This window comes from Nicotiana sylvestris, chromosome 4 (genome assembly GCF_000393655.2).
Source record: "Nicotiana sylvestris chromosome 4, ASM39365v2, whole genome shotgun sequence".
Taxonomy (NCBI): Eukaryota; Viridiplantae; Streptophyta; class Magnoliopsida; order Solanales; family Solanaceae; genus Nicotiana; species Nicotiana sylvestris.
In genome coordinates, this window is record NC_091060.1 from 35,184,037 (window position 1) to 35,202,788 (window position 18,752).

Genomic DNA, 18,752 nt, shown 5'->3' on the forward strand with positions numbered 1-18,752 from the left:
GCCTAGGAACATTGCATTCCCCAATGTGAAATTACACTATGTGTTAAACTCTAACGCTAACAAATTTGTTGTTAATATTAGAGAAAGAAGTTTCGAAACAGTTAGATTGTTAGAACGTTCTGGCAGAGTACCACTACCACACAAGATCTAAAGGGCCCATTCTGAAAAGTATGTCTGGTTCGGACAAAAGTGTTGAGGAGGAAAAGATAGAGATGAAAGTAATGAAAGAAGAGGTAAACAGGTTGAGACAGGAGATAGCGGGGATGCACCTAGCCTGGGCTAGGGGACAAACATCAGCAACCCTTCCCCCTACTCCTACCCTCTTGCCAGCTCGGACTCCGGAACACCCTCCCACTGGTCCATCAATGAACTTCCCCATTTCTCAATACTATCAAGGGGAAACTTCCTATAATCCCCAAGCTCCACCACCCAAACTAAACCCTCCTTCGCCAATCGTCCCTGTCTTCAGGGCGCCTCCACCAGCCACACTGTAAAGATCCTCCAGCGAGCCGTTGTTTTAGGCTCATGATAACCAGTATTATCCCCCTGAACCAACCTTTAAAGCACCTGAGCCATAGACTTACACCCCTCACCTCCAACTCCCGGCAGAAACTGAGAGGCCAGCTAAGAATCCGGAGCAGGATGAAGTGCTTCGTAAAATGAAAAGCCTGGAGAAATCCTTCAGGAGTATGCATAGATTGGGCAGCCAAGTTAGTGTGGCCTACAAAGATCTGTGTCCTTTCCCCGATGTTCAATTGCCGGCAGGTTTTAAGATGCCCAAATTTGATCTATACGAGGGACATGGTGATCTCATGGCACATCTACGAGGTTTTTGTAGTAAGATAAGAGGAGCAGGTGGAAAGGATGAGCTCCTGATAGCTTATTTTGGTCAAAATTTAAGCGGGTCCGCACTTGAATGGTACACGAGGCAGGATCCTAGCAGGTGGTATACCTGGGACGATCTAGCACAAGCATTTTCAGGTCACTTCCAGTATAACCTTGAGATCGTCCCAGACCGTCTCACACTGTTAAAACTTGAGAAAAACCCTGGAGAGAGCTTCAGGGAATTCGGATTCCGTTGGAGGGAACAAGCAGCGAGAGTCGATCCTCCAATGAGGAAAGGTGAAATGGTGGACTACTTCTTACAAACTTTGGAGCCAACTTACTTTGGTCACCTGGTGACGTCAGTTGGTAAATCTTTTAATAAAGTAGTAAAAATGGGTGTCATGGTTGAAGAGGGACTTAAATCCAACAAGATAATGAGTTATTCGGTGATCAAGGCCACAACTCAGGCTATCCAAAGTGGCTCGGGAGGTGCGCTCGGGAAAAAGAAGAGAGAGGAGGTCGCAACAGTCGAAGCAGGTACTTGGTCCAGATCAAGAGGTCCTTCCCCTCGATACCAACCCAGACCCAATTACCCAAATTATCCACCCACTCTATACAACCCTCCACAACCCTATTATCCACCACAAGAGCCACATTTCGCCGTCCATCACGCTCAAACTTACACCCAGCCTCCGGCTCGCCCGCAATGGCATGCACCGGCTCCCCAACACACATATCCACCTCCACAAAACACATATCCACCACCAAGGGTCTATAGGAATCCTTCAGGACCAAGCTTCTGCGGAAATCAGGCTTTTAGAAATGAAAGGACGCAGAGGCCGAGAACATTCACTCCATTGGGAGAAACCTATACTACTCTGTTCCACAAGTTGAGGCAGATAGGCTTGTTAAGTCCTGTCGAACCCAAATTGCCAAATCCCCTTCCCAGAAATCTGGACCACTTAGTGAGCTGCGAATATTGTTCGGGGGCTCCCGGGTATGATACCGAGAAGTGTTGGAAGTTGAAGACTGCCATACAAGATCTTATTGACACAAATAGGATCGAGGTTCAGGCACCAGAGGCACCCAACATCAATGAAAACCCGTTACCGGTGCACCATGAGGCCCACATAATCGAACTAGTGCACAAAGGAGGAAAACCCCAAAAGCCCTCACAAATGGTAATGATGATTCGGGCCAGCCCAAACGAAAAGTCAACCAGTGAAAGGGCAGTGGTACAGTCGGGAAAGGTAGATGACAAGCCATTTGTGGTAGTGGGGAAAGGTTCGTCTGTTGCTGCGAAGAAGCCAGAGTCAATCGGGGTAGTGCTGCCGGGAGTATCAAGCACATCAGTGTTGGTAGTGAAGGGGGCCCAAGTAGAACCAGATGTTATTAGGCCAGTAATGCAGTTGCTAATAACAAGTGAGAAAGCAGTGCCATGGAGCTACAGTCAAATGACAGTGATGCATAAGGGGAAGGAAGTTGTGGAATAAATATGCGAGGCCCAGGGCTTAACCCGTTCAAGAAGGTGTTTTGCTCCTGCGGAATTGAGAAGGACCAATCCTGTAACAATAAAAAAGCCAGTAACGGAGGAAGAAGCAGAAGAGTTTTTGAAGAAGATGAAGGCCCAGGACTACTCAATTATAGAGCAGTTGAGAAAAACCCCAGCCCAGATTTCATTGCTATCCTTGTTGATCCATTCAAGCGATCATTGTCAGGCCTTAATGAAGATTCTGAACGAAGCCCATGTCCCGGACAAGCTCTCAGTGAACCATTTGGAGAAAATAGTGCACAAGATCTTCGAAGTAAACCGAGTAACATTCTCTGACGATGAGTTACCGGTAGAGGGTACAGAACACAACAGGGCACTCTACTTGACGGTAAAATGCGAAGACTCGGTGATCACTCGAGTACTAATTGATAATGGATCAAGTGTAAATATCTATACTTTGGACACTATGAACAAACTAAAGGTTGCTGATGATAGGATCCACAAGAATACGTCTGCGTCTGAGGTTTTGATGGAAGCGGTACTGACATAGTGGGTGATATCGTACTGGAATTAACCATTGGTCCAGTCGAGTTCACCATGGAATTTTAAGTGATAGATGTAGCGGTGTCGTACAATATTTTGTTGGGACGACCCTGGATCCACGTAGCTAAAGCAGTACCTTCTACGCTGCATCAAATGGTTAAATTTGAATGGGATAGACAAGAGATTGTGGTACACGGGGATGACGGTACACATGCCGTCAGTGATGCTATTGTGCCCTTCATAGAAACCGACGAGGACAAGGGCCCATGGGTTTATCAGGTTTTTGATGCAGTCTCAGTAGACAAGATTCCTGAGGGTGGGGGCCTTCCACTTCCCAGGATCACAGCTGCAGCCTTCATAATAGCCTCAGAGATGTTGAACAGCGGGTTTGTACCAGGAAAATGTTTAGGGATTGATCTGCAGGGAATGGTCCGGCCAGTTTCTTTGCCCAAGAACCTGGATACTTTTGGGTTGGGGTTCAAGCCTACCGTGGCGGATATAAAGCGGACCTGCAAGATGAAGAAAAGAGTCTGGGTCCTTTCTAAGCTAGTCCCACGACTGTCCAGATCATTTGTTAAAGCAGGGTGCAGAAAGTTACCAGTCCCGGAAGTTCTTGGACCCTTGATCGGGCTGAATGGAGATTTGAATGAGGGATTTGAGAGAATGTTCGCAGATGTCAACATGATAGAGGCTGGAGAGGGATCCAGTAATGCAGAAATACAGTTTGTTGGGCCTAGGGCCAATGTCAACAATTGGACAGCTACTCCTCTTCCTACTTGGAAGAAGTCCTGGTAGTTGGCTCTGATTTTCCTTTTTGTTTTCTGGATTATTCCAGGGTTGTAATCCGAATTCCCTTTTTATTATTAGTATTGCTCAACAAAGTGTGAAACCTTGTTATCCCATGATTCAATAAAATGAGAAGTTTCTCTTTCATTCCTTATTTTATTTTTATTTTTAATTTTTTGTTTCTTTCTTTTCTTTTTCTGAACAGTTCTTTTCATACTAGTCTTCACGACATGGCATGCACAACGGATCTTCAACCTAGTCTAAAAGATCAATCTGATTCCGAATTAACCATACAAGAGGTCGATTATGATAATGAATCGGAATACGATGAGGATGAAGCCTTCGAGGAGATAAACAGGGAGTTAAGCCAGTTTGAAGAAAAATCCAGGCCCAACTTACATGACACAGAAGACATCAATTTAGGGGATGCCAACGATATCAGAGAAACTAAAATAAGCATCCACATTGCACCAAATATCAGGGAGGAATTGATCAAAACACTTATTGAATTCAAAGATGTATTTGCCTGGTCATATGACGACATGCCGGGGTTAAGCACGGATTTAGTGGTCCATAAATTGCCCACTGACCCGGTATGCCCTCCCGTCAAGCAGAAATTGAGAAAGTTCAAGACGGATATGAGTGTGAAGATTAAAGAAGAAGTAACCAAGCAGCTGCAAGCAAAGGTTATTCGTGTCACTCGATATCCTGATTGGTTGGCTAATGTGGTGCCGGTGCCGAAGAAAGATGGGAAAATCAGGGTGTGTGTCGATTACCGCAATCTGAACAAGGCAAGCCCAAAGGACAATTTTCCTTTACCCAACATCCATATCTTGATCGACAATTGTGCCGGGCATGAGCTCGGATCTTTTGTAGATTGCTATGCTGGGTATCATCAGATTCTGATGGATGAAGAAGATGCGGAAAAGACGGCCTTCATTATGCCGTGGGGAACTTATTGCTACCGGGTGATGCCATTTGGTTTGAAGAATGCTAGGGCAATGTACATGAGAGCAATGAATACTGTGTTTCATGACATGATCCACAAAGAAATCGAGGTGTACGTGGACGATGTCATCATAAAGTCTAAGCATCAGGAAGACCATGCAGCAGACCTAAGGAAGTTTTTCCAAAGACTTTGAAGGTATGATATTAAGCTCAACCCGGCTAAATGTGCCTTTGGTGTTCCATCTGGAAAGCTATTGGGATTCATCATCAGTCGGCGAGGTTTTGAACTGGACCCGTCAAAGATCAAATCTATCCAAAATTTGCCACCGCCGAAGAACAAGACAGAAGTAATGAGTCTGTTGGGAAGGTTGAACTAAATCATCATATTTATTGCTCAACTCACAGCAACTTGTGAACCCATCTTTCGACTACTAAAGAAAGATGCTGCGATAGAATGGACGGCGGAATGTCAGGAGGCATTTGACCAGATCAAAGGATATTTATCAAACCCACCTGTGTTGGTTCCACCTAAGCCGGGGAGACCGTTAATTCTTTATCTAACGGTCCTAGAGAATTCGTTTGGCTGCGTGTTGGGGCAACACGACATTACAGGAAAGAAGGAGCATGTCATCTATTATCTCAGCAAGAAGTTTACGATGTATGAGGTTAAGTACACTCAGCTCGAGAAGACATGTTGCGCCCTAACTTGGGTGGCCTAGAAATTGAAGCATTATTTGTCCTCATATACTACTTATCTCATTTCACGCCTCGATCCATTAAAGTATATTTTCCAAAAGCCTATGCCCACAAGAAGGTTAGCAAAATGGCAAATATTACTCACAGAGTTTGACATTGTCTATGTGACGAGGACGGCCATGAAAGCCCAAGCACTGGACGATCACTTGGCTGAGAATCCTGTTGATGAAGAGTACGAGCCGTTGAGGACGTATTTTCCTGACGAGGAAGTAATGCATATAGATGAGTTGGAATTACCTAAGGAACCAGGTTGGAAGCTTTTCTTTGATGGAGCTGCAAATGCGAAGGGAGTTGGAATAGGAGCGGTACTTATTTCTGAAACAGGACGTCATTATCATGTTACAGCTCATCTACATTTCTATTGTACCAACAACATGGCTGAGTATGAGGCATGCACTTTGGGCTTGTGACTAGCTGCAGACATGGATGTCCAGGACGTTTTGATCTTGGGAGACTCGGACCTCCTGGTGCATCAGATTCAGGGCGAGCGGGAAACACGGGATTTGAAACTCATACCATATCGACAATGTTTGCACGATCTGAGCAAGCAATTTCGATCAGTGGAGTTCAGACACATTCTGAGAGTTCACAATGAGGTTGCCGATGCATTGGCCACTTTAGCATCGATGTTGCACCACCCAGACAAAATTCATGTTGACCCGTTGTACATCCAGGTTCGTGATCAACATGCTTATTGCAACATGATAGAGGAAGAAGTGGATGGCGAGCCATGGTTTTATGACGTCAAGGAGTACCTCAGGATGGGGATATACCCAGAGCAGGCCACCAGAGATCAAAAAAGAGTCATTCGGCAATTGTCAAGTGGATTCTTCCTCAGTGGAGGAGTGTTGTACAAAAGAACCCCAAATTTGGGATTGCTGAGATGTATAGATGCCAGTCAAGCCACGACAGTTATGACAGAGGTACATGCCGGAGTTTGTGGGCCACATATGAGCGAATATGTATTGGCGAAGAAGATTCTTCGAGCAGGGTATTATTGGCTCACTATGGAGAGTGATTGTATCAATTTTGTGCGGAAATGCCATCAATGTCAGATACACAGAGATTTGATTCATTCTCCGCGGACAGAATTGCATACAATGTCAGCGCCCAGGCCATTTGTTGCATGGGGCATGGATGTCATTGGACCTATTGAGCCGGCAGCTACCAATGGTCATAGGTTCATTCTGGTGACCATCGACTATTTTACTAAGTGGGTTGAAGCTAAAACTTTCAAGTCGGTAACCAAGAAGGCAGTAGTGGATTTTGTTCACTCCCATATTATCTGTAGATTTGGGGTCCCAAAAGTGATCATCACGGATAATGGTGCTAATCTTAACAGCAATTTGATGAAAGAGGTATGTCAACAGTTTAAGATTACACACTGTAATTCCACACCATATCGTCCCAAGGCGAATGGAGCAGTTGAAGCATCCAACAAGAACATCAAGAAGATACTGAGGAAGATGGTAGAAGGATCTAGAAAATGGCATGAGAAATTACCATTTACGTTGTTGGGTTATCGCACTACTGTTCGAACTTTAGTAGGGGCCACTCCTTATTTGTTGGTGTATGGAACCGAAGCAGTAATATCGGCGGAAATCGAAATTCCATCCCTTCGGATTGTCGCTGAAGCTGAGATTGATGATGACGAGTGGGTCAAAACCCGTTTGGAGCAGTTGAGCTTGATTGATGAAAAGAGACTGGCAGTTGTGTGTCATGGCCAGTTATATCAAAAGAGAATGGCAAGATCATACAACAAAAAGGTACGTCCCCGGAAGTTTGAAGTGGGCCAGCAAGTGTTGAAACGCATCCTCCCACATCAGGCTGAGGCAAAGGGCAAGTTTGCCCCGAATTGGCAAGGGCCATTCATTGTAACCAGAGTATTGTCCAATGGCGCTTTATGTTTAACAGATATCGACGGGAAATGCATCGACATGGCTATCAATTCTGACACAGTTAAGAGATATTATATATGATTTCTTTTGATTGTAATTGTTGTTTGTGGTTGGCATTTATCGGAGAATGAAATGACGGAGGCAATTCTTTCTTTTATCCAAACACTTTATACTTTGCTTCCCCTTTTGAGCCTTATTTATTCTTTCATATCCCTCTTTTGGAATCAGTAATTAAAATGAAAGAAAAAGAAAAAAAGAGAAAACAATGATAATAAAGACAAAAGAAAAATCACAAGAAAAACAAAGGAATTGGGAACTACGTTTGACCTGATTCCTCAAAGAAGGATACGTAGGCGCCTTACGGCTCGGTCATAGTGTAACAAAAAATAAAAATCCCCAAGCAAGAAAAACTAGGGCAGAAGTTTGTGTTTATAATTTTGGGAAAGAAAGTTGATTCCAAAAGTTGTAATGTTTTACCCATCAAAAATTATTTTGAACCTCTTGTTACCCCTTTTCTTTTAACCATACACAAAAACCCATATTGATGTCCAAAAAAGACCTTCCGATCAGTATCCGAGAAGTGCTAAATCAATGCAAATGGAAGTCGGAAATAACACTTTGATCCCCAACAAAAGAAGAAGATCATAAGCTGGAAATGAATTGATAGCCGAAAGAATCCCCAACAGAGAGAGTCATATCGGTAGCACTCTGATCCCCAGTTGAAAAATAAAATAAAATATGAGAGTCTTATCGGTGAAAACCTTCACAGGCACCGTAAGGCAATGAGAGTTGAGAGAAATGAGAGAGTCTTATAAGTGAAAACCCCTCGAAGGGCATTATGAGGCGACAAGACAAGATTGGCGGAAAGGATCCCCATTTGGCAAAGAGCTGAGTGCCTATTTATCCCCAGCAACATGAGGTCGTCCGAAAGGTGGATTGATACAAATAGACTGGGTTGATTAATCCGGAATGCGCGACATGATCGTTGGGATCGGTTATATCATTCAGATAAGTTTCCTTTCTTTCCTTTTCCCCAGCATTTGTTCAGAAAGACTTCTTCTTTTTCTATTTTTTGAGATCATCACTTTTTCATTTCTTGGTTTAAAGACTTTACTTCCCCGGCAGTTGTTTTTGAAAAGGATTTCAGAGCTTACTACCAGTCGCCAAAATAATGCAAAACAAAATGCAAATAGGACAGGCCCAAAAGATAAGGCGGCAAAGCGAAAAGAGGTTGGTCTCAAGAACAAATGATGAATGGGTCTAGACCCCAAGAGGACCAAATTTCTAGGGGAAGTTGGAGAAAATGGAAAAGCAACAGTTAAAAGGTTCTGAGGATCCCCAGCAGACTTGCAAGACACAGGGACAACTCCGACAGATTCTCGACCAAGCTCCACAATGGTCGGATAACACATAGCGGGGAAGGAAGAGAAGAGAAGAACCATCCCCAGCAGAAAGGGCACGACAACTCGGCCTGTTTTAAACTAACAAATTTTTCTTTGATTTGAAGCAGGGAAAGGGAATATTACTGACAGCAGAAAGACAGGGTCACAAAGAAGATTATCAAACTGGGGCAGAAAATTTTCGTTCATTTCGAAATTTTTCAAGAAGTCTAACACAGGTTTGGGAAAAGCGATATCCCCAGCAGTTTTTCGGGAGAAGGCAAAACAAGCTTTAAAGAAAGCAATGTCAGGAAGAAGGTAACACGAGTTTTAAGAGAGATAGTCTTCGAAGGAAGAATATAAACAGAGAAACAGTTTGCCGAGGAATGAAACATCAGTCTTAAAGAAAGTAGTCTTTGGAGGAGTAAGATAACACATTTTTGAGAAATGTTATCCCCAGCAGTTCGCATAGAAGACAGTACAAGTTTTGAGGGAAGTAGTTTGAAGAAAGATAATTCAGGACAGAAGGAAAAGGGTTGATAGCATCCCCAGCAGGAGTAGCGCAACCAACCACCATGTTTAAACTCACAAGTTTCCTTTGTTTAAAATAGGGATGGAAACTAGGTTCATATCAAAGCTAGGAATGGTGAATTTTTCAGGTGTAGTGCCCCAATTCTGCTTGCGCAAAAGGCTATTTGAGACGATCACACGTCACCACTAGGAAAAGCATTTCCTAGGCTAGGTCTTTCAAGTTTATTTTACTCCTAGGAGACGCATTTCCTCCTAAGTTTATTTTTCCCATAGGAGATGCATTTCCTCCTAAGTTTATTTTTACCCATAGGAGAGGCATTTCCTCCTAAGTTTATTTTTACCCATAGGAGACGCATTTCCTCCTAAGTTTGTTTTACCCATAGGAGACGCATTTCCTCCTAAATTTATTTTTACCCATAGGAGAGGCATTTCCTCCTAAGTTTATTTTTACCCATGGGAGACGCATTTGCTCCTAAGTTTTGTTTTACCCATAGGAGACGCATTTTCTCCTAAGTTTATTCCTACCCATGGGAGAGGCATTTCCTCCTAAGTTTATTTTTACCCATAGGAGTCGCATTTCCTCCTAAGTTTATTTTTACCCATAGGAGAGGCATTTCCTCCTAAGTTTGTTTTACCCATAGGAGAGGCATTTCCTCCTAGGTTTATTTTTACCCATAGGAGAGCCATTTCCTCCTAAGTTTATTTTTACCCATAGGAGACACATTTCCTCCTAAGTTTATTTATACCCATAGGAAACGCATTTCCTCCTAAGTTTATTTTTACCCATAGGAGAGGCATTTCCTCCTAAGTTTATTTTTACCCATAGGAGATGCATTTCCTCCTAAGTTTTGTTTTACCCATAGGAGACACATTTCCTCCTAAGTTTATTCCTACCCATGGGAGAGCCATTTCCTCGTAAGTTTATTTTTACCCATAGGAGACGCATTTCCTCCCAAATTTATTTTTACCCATAGGAGAGGCATTTCCTCCTAAGTTTGTTTTACCCATAGGAGAGGCATTTCCTCCTAGATTGATTTTTACCCATAAGAGAGGCATTTCCTCCTAAGTTTATTTTCACCCATAGGAGACGCATTTCCTCCTAAGTTTGTTTTACCCATAGGAGACGCAATTCTTCCTAAGTTTATTTTTACCCATAGGGGAGGCATTTCCTCCTAAGTATATTTTTACCCATAGGAGACACATTTCCTCCTAAGTTTTGTTTTACCCATAGGAGACGCATTTCCTCCTAAGTTTATTCCTACCCATGGGAGAGGCATTTCCTCCTAAGTTTATTTTTACCCATAGGAGACACATTTCCTCCTAAGTTTATTTTTACCCATAGAAGAGGCATTTCCTCCTAAGTTTGTTTTACCCATAGAGAGGCATTTCCTCCTAGGTTTATTTTTACCCATAGGAGAGGCATTTCCTCCTAAGTTTATTTTTACCCATAGGAGACGCATTTCCTCCTAAGTTTATTTTTCCTCCTAAGTTTTGTTTTACCCATATGAGACGCATTTCCTCCTAAGTTTATTCCTACCCATGGGAGAGGCATTTCCTCCTAAGTTTATTTTTACCCATAGGAGACGCATTTCCTCCTAAGTTTGTTTTACCCATAGGAGAGACATTTCCTCCTAGGTTTATTTTTACCCATAGGAGACACATTTCCTCCTAAGTATATTTTTACCCATAGGAGACGCATTTCCTCCTAAGTTTATTTTTACCCATAGGAGAGGCATTTCCTCCTAGGTTTATTTTTACCCATAGGAGAAGCATTTCCTCCTAAGTTTATTTTTACCCATAGGAGACGCATTTCCTCCTAAGTTTATTTATACCCATAGGAGACGCATTTGCTCCTAAGTTTATTTTTACCCATAGGAGAGGCATTTCCTCCTAAGTTTATTTTTACCCATAGGAGATGCATTTCTTCCTAAGTTTTGTTTTACCCATAGGAGACACATTTCCTCCTAAGTTTATTCCTACCCATGGGAGAGGCATTTCCTCCTAAGTTTATTGTTACCCATAGGAGACGCATTTCCTCCTAAGTTTATTTTTACCCATAGGAGAGGCATTTCATCCTAGGTTTATTTTTACCCATAGGAGAGGCATTTCCTCCTAAGTTTATTTTTACCCATAGGAGACGCATTTCCTCCTAAGTTTATTTATACCCATAGGAGATGCATTTCCTCCTAAGTTTATTTTTACCCATAGGAGAGGCATTTCCTTCTAAGTTTATTTTTACCCATAGGAGATGCATTTTCTCCTAAGTTTTGTTTTACCCATAGGAGACGCATTTCCTCCTAAGTTTGTTTTACCCATAGGAGAGACATTTCCTCCTAGGTTTATTTTTACCCATAGGAGAGGCATTTCCTCGTAAGTTTATTTTTACCCATAGGAGACACATTTCCTCCTAAGTTTATTTTTACCCATAGGAGACGCATTTCCTCCTAGGTTTATTTCCTCCTAGGTTTATTTTTACCCATAGGAGAGCCATTTCCTCCTAAGTTTATTTTTACCCATAGGAGACGCATTTCCTCCTAAGTTTATTTATACCCATAGGAGACGCATTTCCTCCTAAGTTTATTTTTACCCATAGGAGATACATTTCATCCTAAGTTTATTTTTACCCATAGGATATGCATTTCCTTCTAAGTTTTGTTTTACCCATAGGAGACACATTTCCTCCTAAGTTTATTCCTACCCATGGGAGAGGCATTTCCTCCTAAGTTTATTTTTACCCATAGGAGACGCATTTCCTCCCAAATTTATTTTTACCCTTAGGAGAGACATTTCCTCCTAAGTTTGTTTTACCCATAGGAGAGACATTTCCTCCTAGATTTATTTTTACCCATAGGAGAGGCATTTCCTCCTAAGTTTATTTTTACCCATAGGAGACGCATTTCCTCCTAAGTTTGTTTTACCCATAGGAGACGCATTTCTTCCTAAGTTTATTTTTACCCATAGGAGAGGCATTTCCTCCTAAGTATATTTTTACCCATAGGAGACACATTTCCTCCTAAGTTTTGTTTTACCCATAGGAGACGCATTTCCTCCTAAGTTTATTCCTACCCATGGGAGAGACATTTCCTCCTAAGTTTATTTTTACCCATAGGAGACACATTTCCTCCTAAGTTTATTTTTACCCATAGGAGAGGCATTTCCTCCTAAGTTTGTTTTACCCATAGAGAGGCATATCCTCCTAGGTTTATTTTTATCCATAGGAGAGACATTTCCTCCTAAGTTTATTTTTACCCATAGGAGACACATTTCCTCCTAAGTTTATTTTTCCTCCAAAGTTTTGTTTTACCCATATGAGACGCATTTCCTCCTAAGTTTATTCCTACCCATGGGAGAGGCATTTCCTCCTAAGTTTATTTTTACCCATAGGAGACGCATTTCCTCCTAAGTTTGTTTTACCCATAGGAGAGACATTTCCCCCTTGGTTTATTTTTACCCATAGGAGAGGCATTTCCTCCTAAGTTTATTTTTACCCATAGGAGACACATTTCCTCCTAAGTTTGTTTTACCCATAGGAGACGCATTTCCTCCTAAGTTTATTTTTACCCATAGGAGACGCATTTCCTCCTAAGTTTATTTTTACCCATAAGAGAGGCATTTACTCCTAAGTTTGTTTTACCCATAGGAGACGCATTTCCTCTTAAGTTTATTTTTACCCATAGGAGATGCATTTCCTCCTAAGTTTATTTTTACCCATAGGAGACACATTTCCTCTTAAGTTTATTTTTACCCATAGGAGATGCATTTCCTCCTAAGTTTATTTTTACCCATAGGAGAGGCATTTCCTCCTAAGTTTATTTTTACCCATAGGAGAGGAATTTCCTCCTAAGTTTATTTTTACTCATAGGAGAGGCATTTCCTTCTAAGCTTATTTTATCCATAGGAGATGCATTTCCTCCTAATTTTGTTTTTACCCATAGGAGATGCATTTCCTCCTAAGTTTGTTTTACCCATAGGAAACGCATTTCCTCCTAAGTTTATTTTTACTCATAGGAGACGCATTTCATCCTAAGTTTTGTTTTACCCATAGGAGACACATTTCCTCCTATGTTTATTCCTACCCATGGGAGAGGCATTTCCTCCTACGTTTATTTTTACGTATAGGAGATACATTTCCTCCTAAGTTTATTTTTACCCATAGGAGAGGCACTTACTCCTAAGTTTGTTTTACCCATATGAGAGGCATTTCCTCCTAGGTTTATTTTTACCCATTGGAGAGGCATTTCCTCTTAAGTTTATTTTTACCCATAGGAGACGCATTTCCTCTTAAGTTTATTTTTACCCATAGGAGAGTCATTTCCTCCTAAGTTTATTTTTACCCATAGGAGAGGCATTTCCTCCTAAGTTTATTTTTACCCATAGGAGAGGCATTTCCTCCTAAGCTTATTTTACCCATAGGAGATGCATATCCTCCTAAGTTTGTTTTTACCCATAGGAGATGCATTTCCTCCTAAGTTTATTTTTACCGATAGGAGATGCATTTCCTCCTAAGTTTATTTTGCCCATAGGAGATGCATTTCCTCCTAAGTTTATTTTTTACCCATATGAGACGCATTTCTTAAGTCAATAGTTCAGTCATGGGAGACGCACTTCCTAGTTTTAGTCACTAAAGTTTTCACCCATAGGAAACGCACTTCCTAGTCTTGACCATTTAAATTCATCTTTAGGAGACACACTTCTTAAGTTTGCCTCATTCAGGTTTCAGGATAGCAGACGCATCTGCTAGTCAGAGTCTTTGTTTTACTCATAGGAGACGCACATCCTAGTCTAGTCTTTAGTTTAATCTCATCATTGCATCAATAGTAGAAGCGGTTTACAATTTGGCTAACAACTCACAAATATTCCTAATGCAAATAGGGGCAAAAAAATTTGTTATTTTTTTTTGTTTGTTTTTGTTTACTTTGGTTGCAGGAGCTCGCCTGGAGGACAAAGGAATACATTTCAGTCTTTGCATTTTAAGTATTGAAGGTGGGAGCCCGCCCATATAATAGAGGAGTACATTCAAGTTGAAAGTCAGGAGCCCGCCTGTATAACAGAGGAATGCATTTCAAGATCAAGTCAGAAGCCAGCAATGCGGAGGGTTACAACAAAAAATACCCCTAACATGAATCCCAGCGGAAATCCGAAGGAAGACTACAAGTCGAGCCGAAGTAGAGAAACAGCGGTGGAAACACAAATCAACGAGACATCAAGGCAACGAGAGACACAAGAGCAATACTGAAGATCTAAATAAGATTTTGTAATGCATAGACTATAGTTTAGTCTAGCTTCTTGTTTTCTTTCAGCATGGTATAATAAGGAGGTCAGTAAGTAGCGGCAGCAGTAGCAACAACAGTAACAGTAAATCCACAGCCCCATGGTAGTCCCAGCTACCAAAACTTCCCGAACTACATTGACCTGATTCCCTTTTAGCCAGGGATATGTAGAAAACCTTTGAAGCAGAGGTTCGGTCAAATATTTCAAAAATGCTTCACACGGAGTAGCCGAACGGGAAAAAATCGCTTATATACGCTCACTTTATCTTTGCACGAAAACCCTTCGTGTTTCCGGACAAAGAGGGGCAGCTGTGAGCATGTGATTTTTGCCCTACGAGGACTACTCCCAAAAAATTCAAAATAAAATAGTTTTGTGTTGTCCGTGATTTATTCATATTTGTCTGTGCATGTTTATTTCTAATTTAATTAAGAAAAATACAAAAATATGAGTCGCATGTGCATTTACGATTTAATTCTGCATTTAGGAATTAATTAAACCTTAATTTGGTTTTAAAAGGAAAATCACAAAAATATGACTTTTTATGCTATTTGTTGTCATTGTGTGATTTTATTTTAATGTTCTAAATTGTGTGTTAATTGTTGTTATATGTTAGTTAATAGTTTAATCTTTTGTTTCAAATTTTTAGGAATTTTGTTAATTGTTAAATTAGAAGAAGGAAAAGAAAAGGTTGAAAAATTAAGGGAAATTCGGATTGGGCTCATGTCAAACCGAAGAAAATCAGGCCCAAAGCTATACATTGACCTAGTCCATGACCCAGCCTCTCAGACGAAAGAAACGACGTTGTTTCAGGAGCTTTGATCTGAGCCGTTCATCTCCCTTGATCCAAAGGTCTCAAACACGCCTCATAGCCCGACCCATTCCCGCTTGAGACCGACCTAGTCTCACAATCAAACCACACGACATCATTCCCATTAATGAAAAGATCCTGGCCATTGATCTCACTAGATCCAACGGCCAAGATTAAACCACCCACCCCGTATATAACTTCTCATCTCTCTACCCAGCCCCCCCAAGCCAGACCCCCCCTCACCTTTTCGTCTCTGAGCTTCAGAGACCAAATGTTACCTCTGTCCCTCACCACCGTACTTCGCCCACCAAAAATCGCCTCACGGCGGTTCCGGTAGTCCAAACGACCCCGAAATTACACCATAGCTTCCCCACGACTTCCTCTTTCCAAATCCCTTATCTGTTTAGTTCGAATCTCAACCGAGCTCTTCGAATCTTCAATCGAAGAAACGACCTGAAACCTCACCTCCTCCTGACCACCCTCATCACGAATCCGTTAACCGTTTGCTTCGAATCAACCCCTAGCTTCTCGAATCTTCAATCTAAGATTCGAGCAAAACCTAAACATACCCCAACCTACCCCAAACTCATACCACGGAACCCCCTGACAACCTTCATGCCATAAATACCGTTGGTTCCGTTCGAATCTAACCAGAAACCTTCAAGACCCTAATCGACTGTATGAACCCTAGAAATCCAGAACCTTGGGGTCTGTCCAATTAAACGAAGGGTTGGGGTCTAATAGACCTTAATCGAGGTGTTCTCAGTTGAGAACACTTCGATTAAAGTCCGTTCGACCTCAAATGGTCGAGTCCGGTTCGAGCCTGGGTCGTTTTGTTTTTGAGCTTCCAAGATAAGTTTTTCTTTCCCTTCTGTCCTTGTTAGAGTTCTATTTGTGTTTGTCTGCATGTCTAGTTGATTTGTTTGATTTTTTCTGTTATTTTTCTTTCAATTTTCTCGGGCTTCATAAGACCTTTTGTTTGGTTCAAATTAGCTTCTGTTTGTTTGTTGTTCATTGTTATTGTGAGTTGTGTGTCCATCCTGTTTAGAGTCGTAGAATAGTTTAGTTCATATCAAGGTTCCCTGGTAAAATCACTGAAGCTAATTTGGTAACCCGCTTGAGATATTTTGGTTATTGATTGTTAGATATCTGTTGTAGCTCATATAGTCAACTAAATGAATGTCGTCAATTGAATTCACTGAAAGAAACTAGGGAACCACGAATTGTTCATTCCAGTGTTTGTCATTTCTGCCTCTTTTCTGTTCTTATGTGATTGAGTTGAAGTTGTTGAACATATCCAATTGCTTCTTTGAACCAAACTGGCTCGCTCATTTTAATGCCACATGAACATCATTCCCTCATCCCTTCTGCCTGAAATCAGTTTGTATGTTTGGATAGGATTGAATTGGTCACAGCTGTATAATCTGATAGTTAGTAATCAATGATTAGTTTAATTTAGAGGGGTTTATATACTGACTATTAAGAGTTAGGGCATAACAGTAATCTTCAGGGGGTTAAGGGTAATTTTGGCATTTGACAGAGTTTAATTGGAATTAATTTAAGAATATGTCAAGTGGTAATAGATAACATTAGTATAATTGTCAGTGGGGAACCAGACAACAAGCATGCGAATTAAATGAATACTATAAGCCCCATGACTATTGATTAAAACAAAGGGAACAAGTGTGGGGAACCAAATAGTTTGCATCAAGAAAAGACACTTAGGCATAGGAAGTTAAGGGGTATGGGCAGAGTTAAGGTCTGAAGGGATCAAGGCAGCCTTGTGGTTGCCTACTTTGCCTATAAATAGGCTCATTTAGAACAAAGTAAGGGGGACGGGACACTAAGATTTCAGAATTTAAAAAGCAAAAAAACCGTGCTGGTTTTGAATCTTCATAAGTCAGAGGATATTGAGTGTGAGATAGGCTGGAATTTGAATCGAAAAGTCTAGAGTTAGAGATATGTGGTTCTAGGCTGCTTTCTTACAGTTATTTTCAGCATATTGAGAGATAGAAACTAAAAAAGAGAGGTCTTTTCTTTACTGCTGAATACAATACTGTTATAGCTTCATTGGCCTGTCGATTGTTCGATATTGCTGGGTTTTTCAAACTGGTTTTGCTGGGTCTGCTACTTGGGTGACCTGTTACTGTTTCATTGAGTGTCCTGGGTTTCTATTTGGCTTTAAAAATCTGTCACTGGGTCCTTGTTGCTATTGATTGCTGGTTGTTATTGTTGTTGTTACTGTGTATGCTACTGCTGCACTGATCACTCCTCTTCTTCTTTTGCTTTCCAATATCAGGCACACAACTGATCCACTGGTTCAATGTAAGCTGAAATTTTGAGGCATGAATGAAAAATGAAGAGTTGAAGTTGTTTTGAATACCTTTTAGTTGTATATTGAACATTAAGCGGTATACATATAATAGTTCATGTCTTCTACTAGAATCATGTAGGTGTGGGCTATGTATAACTGAACAATGTTTTGTAGTAGTTTAGTTGTAAACTTCCTCCCTTGTATGCTTAGTTAAAATGGATTGATGTTGTAGAAAACATGTTCTGTTGTTTCAGTATTATTTGTTAAATAGTATATCTCAAAAGCCTGTTAGGCCTCTTAGACTATTTCTAAATACTTAATAGTTACCTCATGGAACAAAAGGCTTGTTTTGAAACTTATAGGAACATTGTTTAATTAGGTAGCACGGGTTCACATTTCAGCCCCTTGTAAATGTCAAACATATATAAAATAAGTTAACTAGGCCCAATTGGAATAAGGATGGCCCATGCCCAGTTTCATGCCATGCACATTGGGCCTGGGCCCATAACTGTCAAACGGACTGCTCTTACTACGTTCATTTAGATTTAACGAATCATGTTCGAAACTTAACTATAATAACTCGTAAGTATGTAAATAAAGTAGGACATTTTCTTCATTTATTTTAGAGACAAACGAAATAGGAAACATAGTCATTATAGGACAACCTTTAAAATAAAATGAGGCGCGCCTCGCCAAATAAATTACAAATCGTGGGGCCCTCAATAAACGTATACAATAATTGGTTAGACTTCGGAGTTGGCCGTTTAGCGAATTTTCACGGCATCTTCCTAAAATAACAATACGTTAGTCTCTTTAGGACGCGCCTTAATTAATTTTACCTTCTTATATACGGGTGTGCATTTATGTAACCCAAATCCAAATCCCAACGTAGTCGAAATGCGTCGACCAATCACGAGTACATTGATTGTGACGTGGTTCGAAATGCGTTTCCATGACGTTGCAATTCTTTAAAACAAAATAACAAATGAGACGAGCCTCGCCAAACAAAAAAATGCACAAGCTGCGGGGCCCTCTATACGTGTTTGTGAAGTTGCTTAGACTCTGGGACGGGCCGTTTAGCAAAATTTCATGGCCTCGCCCAAAATAACACTACGCTAGTCGCTTAGGGCGCGTCTTTATTAAAATTATTTCCTTAAATACGGGTGTGCATTTATGTGACCCAAATCCAAATCTCAACGGA